This window comes from Vicugna pacos, chromosome 20 (genome assembly GCF_048564905.1).
Source record: "Vicugna pacos chromosome 20, VicPac4, whole genome shotgun sequence".
Classification (NCBI taxonomy): domain Eukaryota; kingdom Metazoa; phylum Chordata; class Mammalia; order Artiodactyla; family Camelidae; genus Vicugna; species Vicugna pacos.
Window position 1 is genome coordinate 27,910,551 of NC_133006.1, and position 20,230 is coordinate 27,930,780.

General features: G+C 39.9%; 1 protein-coding gene across 2 annotated transcripts in view; it reads left to right on the plus strand.

The window, feature by feature from the left end:
• The window catches only part of DCDC2 (doublecortin domain containing 2), a 116,752-nt gene that overhangs the window by 71,071 nt on the left and 25,451 nt on the right, over positions 1 to 20,230 (plus strand). The window lies entirely within an intron of this gene.

A 20,230-nucleotide genomic window follows, 5' to 3' on the forward strand; every position in this document is an offset into this window, starting at 1 on the left:
TTCAGCCCTGCTCTCCACCTGTTCTGCTCTTTGATTACTGAGAGGTTTAGCTTGTTTCTGAGTCCGGCTATCTTTAATTTTTCTCTCTCATTACTTTGTGTTTAGACAGAGGAGATACCTCAGAGGATAGACTCCCCCACTGTCTTGACTGGAAATCTGCAGTCCCTTCACAGTGGAATATATTCATTCATTTAATCCTTCACTCCTTCATTTGTTCATCCATTTCTTGATCGCCTGCCTCATCCAGCTCTGTGCTGCGTGGACAAAGGGCAGTGCCTGTCCTCAGGGAGTTCAGGGTCTCCGTGCTGTGGTCAATACTGTAACAGAGGCGTGGCTCTGCCTGGGTGGGTGGGTGAGGAGGGAGGACGGGGACAGGTCAGGGAAGACTCTAGAGCTGAGGCTGAGATAAACCTTCTCCAGGTAGACTAAGAGAAGCAAGATATTCCAGGCAGAGAACGGGCACGTGTCCAGGCTCTGAGACGCGGGTGAATACAGTGAGTTGGGGGCTGGTCAGTAAAGTGATGGAAAGGGGTGGAAAGACACGAAGTTGGAAAAGGAGGCCACACATAGAACTCAAAGGACAACCAAGACCTGGCTAAGGAGCTGGGATTTCATTTTGTAGCTGATACAGGAGCCATTAAATAATAACAAAATATGAATTGGCTATTTGGGTCATTTCTCTTGGAGAAAATTATATTTTCCATTTGTAAAGCCAGTAAAATATGAAACACACTCATATGACCTACTATCCTTTAGGAATAAAGCATTAAAATATAGGAAGACATTCAGTAAATAATCACAGGTTTGAAGAACTTTGGGGAGGGTGGCCTATTTAAATACACTCTTTTGAGATTACTCTCAGAGTGCTTTGTAAGTCTTTTAAAACACTGCCAAAAGATATTTAAACATTCTCCCTAGTGAACTTTTCATGAATATGGAAAAATAGTGTTTTTTTTGCCCTAGAGTTTTTATAGTTAGGGAATATTTTAGAAATTATTTTAAAATCCCAGAGGATACATGGTATTTTAAAAATAAGATTCACTGCATACTTTTCCGCCAAATCTTTTAATTTTCACTTCTAAATTGAAACATTCCCATAAAAAGACAAAGAAAGCCAGCGATTGTACCTTTTATTGTGACCTGTAAATGAGACCTGCTCTTGAGACATAGTCAAGCTGTAGTGTACGATGACGTGAAATATATTTACATAAAATGTCCCACCTTCCTGGAATCTCCACGGAGAAGACGCTAGCATCGGAGAAGTTCAAGTCTCACAGTTCTTTCTATCCTTTTGGTCATAGTTTTGGAGATGCCTGTAGGAGAACTTCAAAGTAAAACCCAAGAGCTGGTTTTTTTCCCCTTTAAATGTTTACCTTGATGAATCGTCCCCTATGCATAACTATAATTACTTTCATTGTTACTGGTTGTCTTGATACCAATATTAAGCACTTTGTGAGCAGACATTCTGACTTAACACAAATAGTTGTGCGCAAGCAGGAGCCCATTTTCTTGTTATAATATTCAATTTCCTCCCCATTCTCTTAACTGCAATGAAGCCGCCCCTGCTGCTTTTGGGCAGTGGAAGCTTTATGAATGTCCTAAACTCTCAGCTGCACGAAGGGTTGGTTCTTTGTCCTCCCAGCCTTGTCAGGTGCTTCTCCGTGTGGGCTGTCTCTTATTTCTGCCCCCAGCATACTGCTATCAAACATGTTCTGTCTGTCCAGCGCCTGTGTGCTGGTGGAGTGCTGATTAGCCTCTATGGATTACTCAGATTTTGAAACTGACTAGTCCTCTAGTCTGTAAGTCATTAATTCCAAAATGTCTACTAATCTATGAATAATAACATGAATGGTTTTCCACTACCTAGGCCCACTATGTAAATCAGCTAATGGAAATAGCTTGAAAAGCAATACAACCGAATAGGCCTGTTCTTATCTTGTTGACCAAAGGATTCTATGAAAGTCCCCCAATTTCAAATTTAGCCCAAAACCCCCATGGAAAAAGCTTTACAGTTCAATTAGTTGGAAGTAAATTGCATGATGCCTGTAATCAGAAAAACTGGCATGAACTCAATGTTCAATTACTACCTCTAACCTCTTCCTACTTTCTGATATATCCCGTTAAAGCCACTGAGGATTCAAAGAGGATAATTAATTTTTAGGGTGAATTAAAAGACGTAATCTGACTATGATCAGGGCTGATTTTCAGCTGGTACTTATTATGATGGCCAATAGCCACACTAGTTGGTTATGAGTTTCTAACTGGTCAGTGCCACTGTTCTCAAATATTTTGATGGCTTAACCTGCAGATAATGCCACGAATGACCTTGATGCATATTTTAACTGCATTATATCTACACCCAAATCTATGTGCACTTATTGGACATACCTGTACTTGCTGGTTTCCATATCTGTTTTCCCTGTCCACAGCACCTATGTATTGCCTGTCACATTTAGTCCTGAAAAATGTTCTGACTTGAAAAATGGAAAAACATAATCTGTTTCGTTTCTATTTTCTGTACATCTCACACCAGCTTGGACGGTTGTGTTATTTTCTAAGTTTAATCGAATGATCTCATTACATGTATATTTTTGTCGAAAGTGACTTTGAATATTGAAATAGATAATTTACAAAATTGAAAAAAGAATTTTAAAGCCCAGGGCAAAGCCAGGGACCTCAGAACTTGGAGCCAAGGACACAAACATCCAGAACATTCTCTCTGTATCTTTCAGCTCTGGTTCTTCTAGCTCCCTGGCTTCGTTCTCCCTGAGCTCTGTTCTATACTCGTTTCCAGTGTCACTTGTCTGAACCAGAATTTGGCTATGTGTGGTTCACATGCTTGAAACTCTTCAGTGGCTCCCTGTCACCGACCAGACAAAGCTGGAGGTCTTCAAGTTCATGACTCTTTTGCATCATCATCTTCCTACACCCCCTAAACTGGGGTCGATGCTTTCACAACATTAAATGGCTCGGCATTTCCTCCACGCCCATACTCACTCTTGGTTCTTACTGTTGTCTTTGTCTGAAATTCTCCCCGTTTATACTGCCACCCAAACTTCTTTTTGTTTTAACTTACTTGTTTTTAAGACTCAGTTTAAATGTGCTCCTTCCATGAGTTCTGCATCTGCATATTCAACCAACTGCAGGAAAGTATTTGGAAAAAATATTCCAGAGAGCTCTATAAAGCAAAATTTGAATTTGTGCGCACTGGCAACTATTTACATAGAATTTACATTGTATTAGGCATTATAAGTGATCTAGGGTAGGTTATATGCAGACACTATGCCTCATTATATAAGGGACTTGAGCGTGTAGAGATTTTGTTATCCGTGGGGGTCCTGGGACCACTGGAATCAGCTCCCTCACGAATACCAAAGGATGACCATAATTTGTATTTAATCTGATCTTTGTAGAGACTCAGCAAGTATTTGTTGAGTAAAATAGTGGATGAATGAACCCACTTAAATACACATACTCATGCTATTTCCCATCCTGAATTTCACCATTTTTAACACAAAGAAATGTCGACAAGTGAATTCATTAACTGTTATGTTGAAATGCAGATATTCTATGTTTGGTGTTTCCCTCATCTATGAAACTAGCAATTCTGTGAAAAAAAAAAAAAGAAAGAATGACCCTCATTAACGACATGCTTATTTTGGACTGCTTTCCATTATTCCCTCCTTTCTGAAATGCAGACAAACAGTTCTAGAAGGAGTAGGTTTCTAATTAAACTGCTTGACTGGAGAGCACTTTTTACATGGTTTTTTTCTTCCCAGTAGCTTCAAACAATTAACCCCGAGGTAAAATAAATGGATTTATTGACTGTTCCCAGGGATATGGTAAACGCGCCTCCTGACACTAAGCAGTTTGTAATTTCATTGCAGAAGGAGACATATCCATGAAATAGGTAACAGTTAATTCAGCAAGGGGTTCAGTATCAAAGAGATACTGGCACAGTGTGATACGTGTTTGGCATTTTATGAAACAGTGGTGATTTAAAGAAATAAAAAGCAAACAACCACCAACCACACCATATATGAATGGGCAGAGGCTTAACTTATAAAAAGTGTAACTTATTTAGGAAGGGAATCAGGCAAAAGTCCAGGAAACAGAACCTCCCTTGATTATACACTGAGCGAATCAGACTAATAGGCTTATTCTGGAAAAGTGCACATCAGTACATCTAAATTTAGTATCGTATGACGTTTGGAATTATCAAACTTTATCAGAACTTTCTCCTGAAATCTGATGGCCATTGTAATCAGATAAGGACATCTTGCCTACTGAGTCTGTAGCCACTTGAAAACACATTAGAAATAGGGAAAAAAATGAATTCAACGTAGGGGAAACCATCAAGTGCTGCCCGGGAGAGTCACACTCTAATGCGCTTCAGACTGTGAGAGCCGTTTCCCAGGGTAGGGGCTCCTAGGCAAATACAGGAAGGAAAGCCTGCTAGGTTTTCCCATGGCCAGAAGTATCATTTGAAGCAAATATACTTTTTCCAAGAACTGCATTCATTCATTCACATTTAGCAACTATTTCCAGAGCACTGACTCTCCAGAAGGCGCTGTATTAAGCTACAGAGAGAGAATTCCATGGTTGCAAAAGCAACATGAGGAACTGTTTCCCATGTTCAGCACCCCTCTCCCCCCAGTAATATTTTGTCTATCAACCAGACATAGCCTACTGTAAATTAAAGAGCATTGCATGTGTGAAGTGAGAAATATAGGTCTAGGCATGCCTTGAGCAAATTATCCCCCAATTTTGTTCTCAAATTGGAAAATGAAAGGGTGGAACCATTTGCTTTCTCGAGTCCTTTGAGGCTTTAAAATATAATGATCTAATTAATTTTGATGGCCTTCTGGCTTACACGTTAGTATTTGTCAGTGTGTTTACTGTCTGAACGTACTGATTGAGTTAACTTTGCGAACTTGCACAGAAGACAAAGTTCTGAAATACAGCAGCCACAGTGTGCTCATTTAAAAGAGAAACACATCCTTCTGTTTGCAGGGGAGGTATAAGCATCCATTGCTTGGGTGTTTGAAAACTCAATGAGTTAATATTTATTATGCTGTAGGAGAATAGTTAAACTATTTCTGTGCCTGGTTAATTGAGATGTGGTACTTTGATTTTATGGCATTTCATATGAATACGTTTTAAAATGCACTGCTTGGTTAGATGGATATGACTGATGGTTCAGATGTGGCATAGACATGTATCTTTTTATATCTGTTACAGTAGATGAAATTGCTGTATAAAGTTTAAACTGCTCCATCAACAAAATTGAACATTTTAGTAACAGAAATTTATGTGTGTGTGTGTGTGAGTGTGTGTGTGTGTGTGTGTGTATAAAATCACCAAAGTCACATAACAAATATTATCCTGAAGTCGTTTTCGGAAGGGAGTATTTTAATGTTCTCAGTGAATAATTTCTCTCTGCCTGAGAGTGCCTGTTGTATCCTGGGAAATAGAGGCGAAGATAAAATTATTTAGATTTGCAGCTTCTTGCCATGGGAGGTGAAGGCCTTTTTATTATGATTATTAATGTGATGGGAATAGTTCCATTGCATCGTGTCTCTGCACAGCACCCAGAGAACAACCTTTTCATCCTGTAAATAATTACACTTCTGGTCTTTTTTTTTTCACGCCTCCTGCCATTAGTTCCTTCCCCATCTCACCGATTCCCGATTTCCGTTTGAGATGAAGGTTTCCCCAAGTAATGCCACTGGGTGGTAGTGGGGGAGGAGGGGAGGGAAGGGCTGTTTCTTTGCCTTGACTTGACCCAGGTCTAAGCCGGCTGGAAAGGAGTGTACCAGGAAACAGGTGCGTGTTCTTTCAAAAGGACACTTCTCCTGCATGCAGAAAAGACAGTATGTTTTACAGAGAAAGAGTCAGCATCTGGCCCGGTATATTTTCCTTCTTTGTGGGCCAGCTTCTGTAACTGGGGCTCCTGGCCTGGTCCCAGAAAGGACAGCCCGTGTATCGTGGTTCTGAGGGCTGGACTGGGCCAGTGTCCTCTTGGTGATCCAGGGGGTGAGCAAAGGAGGCATCATCCCGGCTTTCAGGCAGCGAATATTCTCACATTCTCATGAGGGAGAGAGACAACAAACTAGAAAGCAGAGAAGTAAGGCAGGTCAGATAGCAGGGATGCTGTGAAGGTCATGGTTCCATCTCTGTATTTGAAACTCTGCCTGACGGGAGAGCAAGTCATGGGTCAGGCAAGTGCATCTTCCACAACCTGCCCTGTTCTGTATTATGTTTGCCCCTCAGTGATGATTCCCTCCAGTTTCTCTTAAGTCCCTGGTTGGACCCTACTGTTACTGAATGGACAGTGGCCTGTGTGGACTATATGATGGTTAAAAGAATAGACTAGACAGAGACATCAGATTAAAATAAAGATGGCTGTGGGGGAGAATTTTTTTAAAAAATCAGGATCTATGAAAATATATTTTAAAAGCAAAATGAATAGAAGCAATGTAAATGTCTATCAGATTGATTATATTAAGGTATAATCATACGCTTGAATTCTTTTAATCTTTTAACAATGATATTGTAACATGAATCTATTGTGATGTGGGAATTAACTTTTATAAAAAGCTGATTACAACCGGGCTATAAATAATTATTGCCTTTTTGTAAAAGTAAATCATATACATGCATAGAAAAGGCCCTGGAAAGTTAACTGTGGTTATTTTGAAGTGATGATATCAAGACAGTTTATTCTTTTCTGCTCATTTGTGTTTTCCAGATGGACATATATTGGCTTTTTATGTTGGTAAAAAAACAACAAAAGCAGCAACAGCAGCAGCAATGACAATAAATCCTTTTGTTTAAAAACATTTTGAAAATTCACATAAAATTAGCTTAAATAAACTTTATTTCTATTTTTGTAGAAGAAAATGAATTTTAGGGGTACCTTTTGTTGTGAAAAATCTATACCCTCCTAATACTTAGTAACTTCTGTGTTCTCTCCCTCCTCAGGGCCTTTGCACCAGCCATTCCCCCTCCCTGGAGCATTCACCCCTCACATATCCATTCCTCATGCTTTTTAAATCTTTATTTAAATGTTATTTTTTAAAATGAAGTCTACCGTTACTACTCTAACATTGTAAGGTCCTTCCAACTGTCCATAGCACTTATATGATATAAATTTCTTGCTTATTGTATCCATGGTCTCTCCATAGTCCCTCCTGCCCCCAACCTCCACAAGGCCAATAGACTTCTGCGCACGTTTACTTCTGGATTCCTAGTTCTTAGAATAAGGCCTGCCACATAGTAGGTGGTCAAGAAATATTGTTGGATTAATGAAAGGTTTTTTTTTTTTAAAAAACAACTTATAATCAATTTTCAAAAGGTTGGTTTAAGCATCTTCAGTGGTGACTTTAACCTTTGCTTGGGTTCCATGCGGATGGATGGAAGTCATCTTAATCTTGGGAGGACCATGCACGCCCATGAATCGCCGGTCCTCCCCTGAAAACAAATCCAAGCCTTAGAACCTTCACCACAAGGAGTTTTTCTTGCAGTGATTCTCAGAGTCTTGGCAGGTGTTGGAATTAGTCCATTGACTTTGAGATTCTTTTCCTTTGCACCCCTGATCAAGTCAGCACATACCTTCTCCAAAGGCTTTATGTTGTGGCTGTAATTTGGGGCATTGCCACCTCCAGTTCCATGAGTGTCTGTCCAGTATCTTTTAAAGCCACGGCTGAGGCCGGGCTCCCTGATCGCCTTGGTCCTTGGGGAGACCATGCAGTGGTGAGGCGGGAGCAGGCATGGGCAGACCCACTGTACCTGTGGCTGCCTCTTCCTCAAAAAGACAAAAGATGAAAAAAATCAAAAAACAAAAAAATCCCTGTTTCTTAAGTGTTCCTAACAGTGAAATCCCTTAGGAAAATCTCACAAGGGCTGTTTGCTTGTTTGGGGGACTTAGGGGTTGGGAGCAAGTGCTAATCCTGTCCTGGCTTGGGTAGATGGGCTTGTGTGGTCCAAGTGGGGCAGGTTAGTGGGGTAGAGAGTGGGGGCAGAGGCCGGGGTGGTGGAGGGAAGCCAGCAGCCTGACTCCAGCATCTCAAAGGGAAAATGGCGTGAGTGGGAGCTGGCCACCTGCCGGGCTTGGGACCCTCTGACTCCTCCTCCAGTCCTGAGAGTAGGCAGGTGCAGGAGTGGACAGGAGGACGCATCCCTCCGGTAGTTCAGTTCTGAAGGACGTCAGTATAAAATAATGTAACCAACACACATTTACAATTTACCTTCATTTATGGGGTGGGAAGACAGGGTCAGAAGTGTTTGGGATTTAAAAAAAAATCATATTAGAAATGTGTTCTGAAGAGATTGCTCCCACAGACTAAACCCAGATTTCTGTTTGACCAGCTGATTTACCTTAAAAGTGTCTTGAAAACCTTCTGTGCAACTTTCCTGAAAGATTTAGTGGGACTCTGATGGCCAGAATAATGGCCCCCAAAATCCACATCCTAATCCCCAAGGTCTGTGAATACATTATGTTATGGGGCAGGAGGGGAGTTATGGTTGCTAATCAGCTGACCTTTAAACTGGCAGATGGTCCTTAGTTACCTTGGTGGGTCCAGTGTACTCATAAGGCTCCTTTAAATGTGGAAATAGGAGGCAAAGGAGTCAGAACCAGAGAGATGATGTTGAGAGAAAGACTCAATGATGGGCCACTGCTGGCTTTGAAGATGGAAGGGGTCCAGGAGCTGAGCAATGCAGGTGGCTTCTAGAAGCTGGAAAAGGCAAGAAAGTGGACTCTCCCCCCAGACCCTGCAGGAAGGAACATAGCCCTGCTAACACCTTGATTTCTTAGCCTGGTGAGATACATTTCAGACTCTGACCTCCAGAACTATAAGGAAACAAATTTGGGTTGTTTTAAGCTGTCAGGTTTGTGTTCATCTGTTACAGCACCAGTTGGAAAACAGCACAGAAAGAGTGAGGGGAAACCTGTCTTTGTGTTTTTGCCACATGCCTGCTTCCCAATGCTATGAGAAAATTAAAAGTATTCTTCCAAGGGGAATTAAAAGCCAAAGAACAGAACCACAAATCACTTCAGAAGTCTGTGATGGCCAAACCTGGCAGTGGACTGTGAGTCATACCCTCATTTCAGGACAGTGACCAGAAGCTCAAAAAAAAGAGACCCACACTGGCGAGGCCTCGAGCCATGATTCCTCCACCAGGGCCTGGGTTAGGGAAAGAGGTGTATATGGGAAAGATTAAAAGCGGGTGCACGGTGCCGCTCGTGGAATTCTTCATTAGCAGATGTTTTAAAAGTCAGTGCTCTAAAATTACTTGCAGAAGCTTATAAATATGAATTTCCTGTAATTCACATTTTAGAAGAACTTCTATCAGCTGTATCACAGCTTGAAAAATACCAAAAATGCATTAGAAAAATCTTTCTGTTTAAAACTAGATTGATCCCACATTTACATGGCAAAAGAAGGCCATTACGCAGCAGGCAGTGAAAGCTTCATTTCAGAGAGCTTGAGCGAAAACCTCAAAATAATTCGCTTCTACCCAGGCCATTTGACAACTGTTAGACTTTTCCTTACAAAATAAAATGAAATACCACCACCTGCTGCTTAAAATCTCCAATTAATGCTATAAAAAGTGCCTTCATTTAAAAAGCCAATGTGTAAATTTCTCCAAGCGGGGTACAGACATTTCTTCCAATTTCCTGTAACCTTTTGCTCTTGTCTGCAGTAGAAAGAGGCGTCCAGATTCCAGAGAGAAGCCAGAACTGATTTTCACCTAATTATTTAAGAGCTAAATCCCTTTCTGTTCATCGGGTTCAGTCATTTAAGATACCGATAGTTCGCATGTAATCTGTGGGTATGTCTGTTTAGCAGAAATTGTAAAAGAAGCCGGTCGAATCTTGCCAACATTCCACCTGTGAAATAAAACAAGGGTGTTTTTGCATGAACCACAGGAGAAAAGGAAGAGGGTGGGAGAAAAGTGGTCTTTCTTGCCTTGCAAGTTCAATCAGCCAGTGTGAGAATCACCACCTTCAAGCAATTTTTTAGTGGTGAGAAAGTCCAGGTCTTTTATCTCTCCTTTCCCACCCTGATAGTCAGGTTAATGAGAATTTCCGAGGGGTGAGTCACTGGACATCTTTGAGATGCCCCTTTCTGTTTACCAGATGAATTGAGGGACAGTCAGCTGTGAGCATTGGGCTGGCAGGGTCAGCTGAAAAATGCGCAGGAAGGGTGAGTCATTTGCAGCCTGTGCTGATAGCAAAACCAGCAGGCAGACTCTGTCATTCTGTCTTCCTGCCCAGCCAGTTATCACGGCAGGGGCTGGTATGGAAAGGGTTGCCAAGAGTCATTTGGAGCTGTTGTGGTTGGTTATTAGTACAGAGCAGGGAACTCCTGGCAGACAAGACTTTGTATCTATGGCCTGACCCTAGGATGGTCCTATGGTCTCTGCTTGACCCTCAGGTCTCTCCACAATAGGCATTTCAACCAGTACCATTCACCTCCCACTGTCCTAAGGCAGGGACCATACCTTCGTTCATTTTTGCATCCTGAATGCTAGCATAATACCCAAAGCATAGAGGGTGGGGGGTAGTTATCAACCAAAGTTTGTCAATCAATGCATGTTCACTTCCAGTTAGATTAGAAATCCACTGTTGGGCAAATATTACATGCTAAGTTTTTTAAAAAAATCCTTGTACAGTGCTGAACACACAGGTGACAAAGAATGAATACTCATCGGCTAATTTGTGATTAAGGCTGTAAGCAAGAGAAAGAACCGTGGGAGACAGCACATGGCTGAAATATTGGGTGTCAATATTTCACAACGACGTGTAGTATTGTGTAGAGCTTTGCTGCATTATGGTTGGGTGTAATGTACTGTTTTTACTGCTCTGGTATGAGTGGAGCAGGTGATTTTTAAAGCAAGAAATCAATTGCCAGGATTTGGAGGAAATATTTATTTAGGTGCAATTGATAGTCAAATTAAAAAAGAAAAAGGAGTTGCAGACCCACCAAAAAGCTGTAGTCTCAGAAAATGCATATTAGTGTGTGTGCATATGCATGAGTTTGTGTGTGTGATCGTGTAGGCAAAACTTCCTATTTAAGGCTCTCTTTATGTAATGCAACTATAAGTAAATCTTGGGCTTGCGTTAGAAGTTCCATACCATTTACATAAATAGTTACACAACTACTGAGTGACTGGGGTTGGGGACTACAAAGGGAAGCTGGCTAGTATTTCAGTGTGATTGACTGACTCTGTAGTCTAGGTTAGTACTTCATTTTTCATGTTCCTTTGTGAACTTTCCATCCATCTTCATATGAATATGTCTGTATACATACATGTATATGCATATATAATATGGACCTGCACATTTGTGTGTGTGTGTGTGTGTGTGTATGTTTATGCAGCTAAGTGTCATGCTTGTCCAGATCAGGGACAGACGTGTGTCTACTGCCTGTTCTAGATGGATCACACCTAATGAGTTGTTCGACATGTAGCCAACATGCAAGAGATACTTACTGGTGACCTGATTATCTTTGTGTATTTAACAAAAATGGCACAAACAAAATATGAAAATGAATATATATATATATATATATGTATGTATATGCAAGACTGGGACATTGTGCTGTACACCAGAGATTGACACATTGTAATTGACTGTAGTTCAATCAATAGAAAAAAAAAAAAGAAATGGCACAAACATTTCGTCCCATTTCAAAAATTTTGAAAAGCATCCAGAGTCCCACAGCAGCCCTGTGTTTCCAAATTTTTGTTGGAGCACAGACTCAGCAACCACTTAGAAAACTCTAGGAATGCAAGAGAACTCCCAAATTGGAAGAGGAGACCTGAGAGCAGAAAAGGTGTTTATGACTTAAAAGAAATGTCTTCACTCCCATTGTGAAGTCCTCTATGTGGCTCCAAGAGGAATGTTTCTAAAGCACATATCTGGCAGAAACACTCATCCACACATTTCTTTCTTTTTCTTTTTCTTTTTTTTTTTAAATAGATTGATGTTATAACTCTGTTAGATGCTAAGGATACAGAGATGAACAAGACGTGGCCCCTTCCTCACGGCATTCACAATCAGACGAGTTTGTCCTCGTGGTCCAGGTGGTAAGCACCACCCTGACAGAGGCAGGTCCAGGGTGACAGGGCATCACAGAAGAGGGACACCAAAACTAGGTTGAGAGGCCAGGATGAGCTTCTCAGAAGTGGAAGTCTTCAGGGAAGGACAATGTGAGTGGGTCCCCGTCATCCATATGACATCACTCCTGACAGGGGCTAAAAGATCTTTCACCTTCTGGCTTCTGTCACCTCCTCATTTTCAAGCATCAGCACACACCACACACAGGTGTGTACACATGTGTGCATGTGCTTACACACACACTCACACTCACCACATGCTCCGGCTACTAAGAACTGAGCAGATCATATTAGTCAAGACTCAAATCTCATTGGCTTCTATAAAAGAATACTTTACCCCTGATGTCTCTGACTGTTTATGCTGCAACCTATTGGAATCATTTTTTAGTTCTCAACTTTCCAGGGAAAACGCACTGGCAAAGGTTGTCCTTGACCTCTGGAAGGTTAAATCCAATGACCTTTTTATAGCTTCATCTTACTTGGCCTCTTTGCTCCAGGTGGATGACCCTGTCCCTTCACATTGTGTCTTGGAAAAATTCATTAAATGATCTCTGCCTGGATTTGCTCAATGATAAAACGAGATAATAGTATTATTACATCATCACAGCTCTATAAGTATTAGTTGGGTTAATATATGCAAAGTGCCTGGTACAAAGCAAATGTGATCATGTGCTATTGTTAACTCTCCTGATCACTCTCTAAAAAACAATCTCTGTGCGGTAACTTCAACAGCCCTCTTTGGTTCGCCTCCTACCTCTTTGTGTCTCTCAGCCTTCTTCATTGACCCCTCTTATTTATTCTGCCTCCCCTTAAATGTTAAAGTCTCAGAGTTTGTCCGCTGACATTCTAGGCTGACACACGGGTCCACCCTCGGGGCTCCCCTGCCTCCCACTTTCCCCAGTACAGCTCTAATCTTACTGCTTCCAGAGAGGTCTTTGTAAAACTCAAATCTCAGCATGTTCTTCCTCTGCTTAAAACCCTGCCAGAGGCTCCTGCCTGCAGAACCAAACCCCTTTCCTTGGCTTACAAAGCTCCTTCCACCAGCTGGACTCAGCCCACCCTGCAGGCGTTATCTCTCACCGCCCTGACCCCTCACTTCCGGTGCATCTGGGCCAGCCCACAAATATACGTGACCAAGTGGGCTCTGTAACTGCCACAGCCAAACTCACGCTATTCCTTCTTTCACATCAGCTTAAACATCGTTGGCTCTACACTTTTCTCCTTGGGTATTCATCCATCCTCTGGGCACCACCATACCCCAAACAGATGTCCATCAGACCTCAGGACAGTTGGTGTGCTGATTTGCATTCTTTGACATTTCTCTGAAGGGCAAGGGTTGTCTTATTCTTTGTATTCTCAGCACTTAAAGAGCAACTGAAGTGGCTGGTACGGAGTTGGTGCTCAGATGATGAACAAATGCATGGTACAAACCAATGGAAGGGCTAATAAACTGTAAAGCTGGACCCAAAGCCCGTTCCCAGTGAGCTGGTGATGCGGGTTCCACGCTGCCTCTGCTTGTCAGGGAGAAACCCTCACGTACTCTTTCATTTTCTCTTTCCTGGAAGAGTTGTTTGGAATCTGTGTGCTGGGAGAGCACCTGCAGATGATCCAGATTGTCTAATCCTCTGTACCAAGAGGAAGGTCAAGTGTGAGGTCAAGGTCATGAATGCACTAAGCCAGTTTTCACTTTTATTTCCCACTGGTGCGAAAGCTCAGTACACTTTTTACTCTTAAACTCTTTCAAATGCACAGTAGTCTTAACCATTTTGTCTCTGTCAACTTTCTTTTTTTTTAAGCGCCAGTTTGGTGATCACACAGGCAAGGATGGCCACGATTGGCTGCAAATCTTCAGACCCAGGATAATTTATAAAAAGCCTAGTTGGCACAATCCCCACGTAATGCAATTTATAGCTTCATTTTGCAAGCTAATAATTCAAAGAAGTACATCAGATGGGCAAAACATCTGCATGGATTGTTTATTTAACAGAACAATTTATTTCTTTATGCATTTGTTTCTTCAGTTGTTAATTTGCCAATGTGTCCCATCTCTGACAATTCAAAGGCCTTTCCAAAGTTAAGGTGAACGTGTTGCAGACTGCATAAATTTTGTAAAATAGATAAAGTGGGAAAGTGGGCGGGGGTGCTTGATACCTGAAAGGTGGTTTTGTGCTTGCTGAGTTAACAGGAACAATGAAGTGCTCTCCGTGTTGGTGTAGAGGTAGCCCTGCCCACATGTGTGCAGAAATATCAGCCTTTCTTCTGCTTCCTTTATGATCATATGAGACCATTGCATATGGTTTTATCATCTAGTTTAAAAATGTGCAGCTTAAAATATAGTTAAGAACAACGTATAACACATGTAAATGTAAAATTGGACTGTGTGAATAGTCTTAGAATAATATTCATAAAGAAGTCAATTCGCTTAGACAGTTTCAGTGATATTATGAGCTCCCTCTTTACTTAAAAGCTTTTTTCAAAAGTTTTCTGATAGAGGGGTTGCCAGATTCCATTCAGACCCAGCTGTGGAATTTATTATTTATTAATGTGTGTGAAATTCATTTGGCCACTTGAAAAGGAGCATAATGATTTTTTATCAACACATACCCATATGAAAATATACATTTTATTCAGTTCTTTTTTTCATGAAAGTTTAGTTTTTGCTCCCTCCTAAAGAAAAACATATTCAAACAGGCAAATATGTTTGGAAATAAAAATAACTTCGATTATGATGAAATTTAGTGACTTCACTGTTTAAACAGTTATGCAGTTTATTGGATTGTTTTTATTTTGTATCCTAGTTTATTCTACTGCCTTATGGATATACTATTATTATATCTGCAGCTCAACTCATTCTTCTCTCCTTATTTTAAACTCTTCTTTCAATGAAAAAGAATATACATAAGCTTTAGAAACATCTAAGGAAAACAGATGGTTTTTCAGAATTTCTTTGCCCTGAAATTAAACCTCTTGTTTTTCACTTTTGAGCTAAGTATAAAATTGTTACGAATGTTCTCATACTGCATATTAATGCCTGTTACCTCAGATCCCACATTAACATTTATATTTCCGCTGGGATTCCTGATCTAATCAGGTATTAAACCTGTGGTTATTTTGGCAATTCTGCCTTTTATGGAAGGATTCTAACATTGAACCCAAAGTTAGGAAGAAATACCATTTTACTTCATCTGGAAGAAGAATTATCTGAAAAGGTGGTCAGAAGATTCAATCGTAGGTTAAACATTTTAAAGAAAGGCTCACAGAAAGTATCCTCTACTTTCCACTCATTAAGCCAAAAAAAGATGAAGCTGTTTTCTTTCTCTGTCTCCCTCCAAAGCACACATCAGGTTCAAGCTCATGCCTTGTGTTCCATCCCTGAACCACCAATTTTTAAAATTGACAGTAAATAAATTAAAAAAATAAAATCAAGTAAAATTGACAGTACTCTGTGATTCCTGTGAAGTTTAATTTCTCACGCTGTCCGGCAACTTTTATTTATTTTTAAGAGTGTTCTCTCCCTTTTCCTCCTTTGTTTTTCCCCAATAATGTCAAAACTACTCATCCTCCCTTACATGTCCCTCCACCTCCTCACCCAGACCTGCTATTTCATACATTTTCAATTTTGGAATTTGCTTCTCCTCATCCATAACTTGGAAGGCAGCCTGAAAGTTGGAAAGTGAAATAGCTCTCTTCCTTATGGAGGTTCCTTAGAAAGTAAGCCAAGATGGGGGGCTCCTCACAGATTGAGGCCCTGTGAGACTGCCCAGATCCCATGCCCATGACACTGACCCTGGCATCACAACTTATTGTCTGTTTTCTTCTGTCTTATGAAAAAAACATAGTTGCGACTTGTTAAATTGCTGTCACAATCCACTAATGGGTCGTGACTGGCAGATTGGGAAAGCCGTCATTAAGAACATGGATTCTAGGTCTGAATTCAGATCACTAGGTCTGACTCCTGCTTCACCTCTCGCTACCCCTGACCTTTGGAATACCTCCGTTTTTCATAAATGAAATGCAGACAATATCAGTAATTACTTCATGAAGTTGTTTTGGGCATTAAATGAGTTAATACATGTAATATGCATAGAATGGTATACGTCATATAATAAACATCCAATAAGAATTAGCTGATCACCATTAATATTGTTACTATTACTATTAATTTGCATTTTGCTCTAGGTAAATGCCGAAGTAAAAAATGTTTCTTTGCTGAACGCTTAGCATGTCCACTTATTCTACAATAGATATTGTCTTAGGTTGACCAGCATTTGTGTTTTATCTTGACTGCGAGTATGTGAAATATTAAAATAATCAAATGAAAATTAATTCTTACCACTCTTAATGCAATGAAAATACTTAAAAATTACAGTTTACTGAAAAATCCAATGAAAGATTACTTTATTTCTGCTCCCCCTCTCCAAGATTAAAAGAAATGGATTCTTGGTATTTCTCAAGCATCAGTTAAGAAAGAAACAAGGATATCTGAAAGATACCATTCCTTGAGCTTAAGGAACCAGAATTATTCCTTTTGCAATGAAATTCATAGATGATGAACTTCAATCATAGGTTAAAATGCTAGAGTAGAATGTTTTCTATCTTTGCAAGCATTGATTTTTGTTATAGACACAAACTAAATCCCTAAGTCATAACATTAAATGTAAAGAGTACAGAATCTAATGAATGTACAGTCAATACCTATTGTTGGAACAGCATTGAATCAAAGTGAGCAAAATGCTGGCTGATTTGTTTTGATCTGTTTTGAATTTTCTTCCTTGATAGTTTCATAATAAATAGTACGATTTTGTAGCTAATTTGCATATTTCCCATCATTAATTGAGGTTATTAAGATCTCTCTTCCCATTGATGGTTTGACATTTTATGTTTACTTGATTCTCTTAAATTTGGTACTAAATCGATATATGGTATATGGTCGGTCACTTTATTTCTGGTTGTCTATCAATTGATGGTACGTGGACATAGAGATACAGGCATATGTGTTATTAGACAATCATCTTAAAATGGAGTTCAATAGGCTCATTTCAATGGATTTATCTCAGGCTATTTTAAATAAAATTTGGAACATGGTAGGTATCTAAGAGGAAAATATGCAAAAGTTTGTTTTTATCTACCATTTATTGACAGCACTTCCTTGAATTGTAGACTTTATTTGTAGTCAAAGATATGCTGAATATTTTAATTTCCCATGTTATGTTAGGATGGAAGATTAACTACCAATCAAAGCTAAATTTTATCTATAACAAGGCATCAGCTCTGATAAAAATTTATGATCCTCTTCAAAAAATTACTACAGAGCAGATAAAAACAGCTGAATGTTAAGCACTTAAGAGATCTCACTTTGATTGTCTAAAGCAAATAGAAGCATACAAATCTATAAAATGTTGAGTTAATTGGAAACACCCTCACTCATATTTAAAGAACAATTTAGGACAATTACCTGTGCCAATTAGATTAGATGAAAAATCACCCAGTCCCTTTGTTCAGGATGACTGATTCGGACTCATTTGAACGTTTGCGTTACCTGTCGCTTTACTGTGAGTGAGGACTGCGGTTCACGGAATCACCAGCACTCGTCTCAGAATTAGATTCACTTTGAAAGCAGTGATGCTTGGCTTTACCTTTCTAGTAGGACTGACATTGTTAAACGTATTATTTTAAAGCATATTACTGATAGGAAGTTGCAAATGAAAGTTAGAGCCTTAGATTATCAAAGCTGTAATTTAGTAATAATTGGGATTCATAATCAATTTTTGAAAATCCACATTCAGTTTCTTTTTATTTTTGTATTTGAGCTAGATGTTTGATCCCTGAAGCATATGCTGTGTATATAATTTGGAAACAACTTTTAGAGAAGGATCTCAGTTCTTCCATCTTGAGTTTATCAGCTGCAGATAGGTTTTGAAAATTTACAATCCTGGATTCTCTTTTATAAAGCCTTTGGTTTTTAGATTCTTTGCATGAATCGTTAGTAATCTTCTGAAGCTGAGGAGTCCTTTATGTCTTTGTCTGAAATGATTTTGAATGACCATAGTGAGAGAATGCTTAAACTCAGGTGCGTGAGTTGAGGGCGCCTTGTTTGCTGGGATGGGTGCTGCCCCGTAGTCTTTTCTCCTTCTTACCCCATTGCCCCCAACCCCCTACTCCCTGTAACCAGATTACCATGTTGTAATTTATTTAGGATTTTTGGCTCAAGTTCAAACTCCAATAAATGTCTGTATCATAAGGATGGTATTTCCATGAAATACAGTTCCAGTTACATTTATACTATCAAGATGAAGATGATGTCTTGGTTTAACTTGGCCATGAGTGAACGGGGATTGAGTTTCTGCAGGAATGCTTGGATTTCATTAGACATACTTATGCACCAGAGACGTAGGTTTAGCAACAGCTTTATAGTGTTGACATCTGTGACAAAATCACTGGGAGGCAGGAGTCAGAGAAGTGGGATTTAACCCCGTTTCAACTCTTACTACCTCCATGGCATCAGGCCTCCGAGTAAGGTTTTACAGGCTATAGTCTCTCCTCTCCACTTCACAGCCAATCATCTTGAAATAGTGGTCCATACTGCCTGCCTTCTGTGATGGGCACCACCCTTTACACCGCACCCCTGCTAAAATTTTCATGCCCTGCTAAAATTACTCTCACCTAGTTGACCAAATCATTGGGGTGCCAGAGCTGGAGGACAATAAAACTTTTAATACTGATTACTCCTTTGCAGTTGATGTTCACTTTCCCATGGCTTCCTTGACTTCTCACCCTCTTATTTTTTCTTATTCTTTCCTTATTCCTTTTCAATGTTTGTGAGTTCCTGTCATGAGTCCGCACTTCCTCCCGTCTAGGCAGCTCTCTTTCCAGGGTGCTCCCCCAGCTTTATGCTCCCTGCTTCACGTCCTCCAGTTGCTCTTCATCATCTTCAGAATCAAGTTCAAGTTCTTGGTTCTATGAGACAAGATTTTCTGAATAATTTTCCTCCTCATCTGCCACTTCTCAGCCCTGTAACCTTGCTGCATCCCTGCTCATGTAGCTGCAGTTCTCGGAATACGCCATGCATTCCTGTGCCTGTAAGTCTTTGCAGATACAGATCTTGCTGTCTAGAATGCTCTTCCCCTGCTACCTGTCTCTTGACTTGCAGCTTCTGTCTTTTGCAAGCCTTTGACTGATTACTCCCCACCCATCACCCTCTCCTACCTCTGTGCACTCTTGACAGCCTGTGTAGCACTTGTTACACTTACTCTGTTCTACTGACTTTTCTAGTTGAATTTCCTAGTAGACAATAAGCACCTTGAGGCCAGAGTCTTGCTTAGCTCTTCTTTGACTGGTATCCAACACACACCTGAGTATGAGGAGGCTCGGGAAATACTGACACAATCAGTGAATGAATGACCAAAAAATTGAGGAGTTTAAGAGAACTATGGATTTTTGTTGTATGTGACTACAACATTTGTTACCATGATACGTTTTCTAGGGTAGAGAAGTAATTAAATATGGCTAGCTCTTTTATAGACTAAAGAACACAAGGTCATTTGGAGGTAATTGGACCAACCAGAATTAAGTACAGGAATCGTAAATTTTAGGCCATTTATTAAGTAACATCAAGTCACTGGGCCCAAAGAGGAACAAGTCAGTTATTCTGATAAATTAAAATTAATTTGCAGTATAATTTTAGGTTACAAAATTAGAAATGAAAAAAATAAAGCTATATATACTTGTTGGCTTAGGTAAACCTCCTCAGGGGTACTTAATTTTTCTCAGGTCCATGTATCTGTTATAGATTTTATAAAGTGTATAAAAACTTATGTAGATTATAAAATAAATTTGTCGAACTTTACATGTTATGTATTTATGTGCTTTTTTCTTTGTACTTTGAATATTTCTGATTTTGATGAAAATCTAAAACATCTGTATCTAAAAAGAATCAAAAAGAAATGAAGGGATAAGAACAAAATTACCTTTGATCTGGGGAAATCAGTGATAATAATCCTACTTTTACTTTCTGTCTACACTTAGAAAATTTTGTTACACCCATTTAAAGCCAAGGCTAAATAACCATGATGGTTAAGATCAAGTCTATGCAAAAAGTTAATAG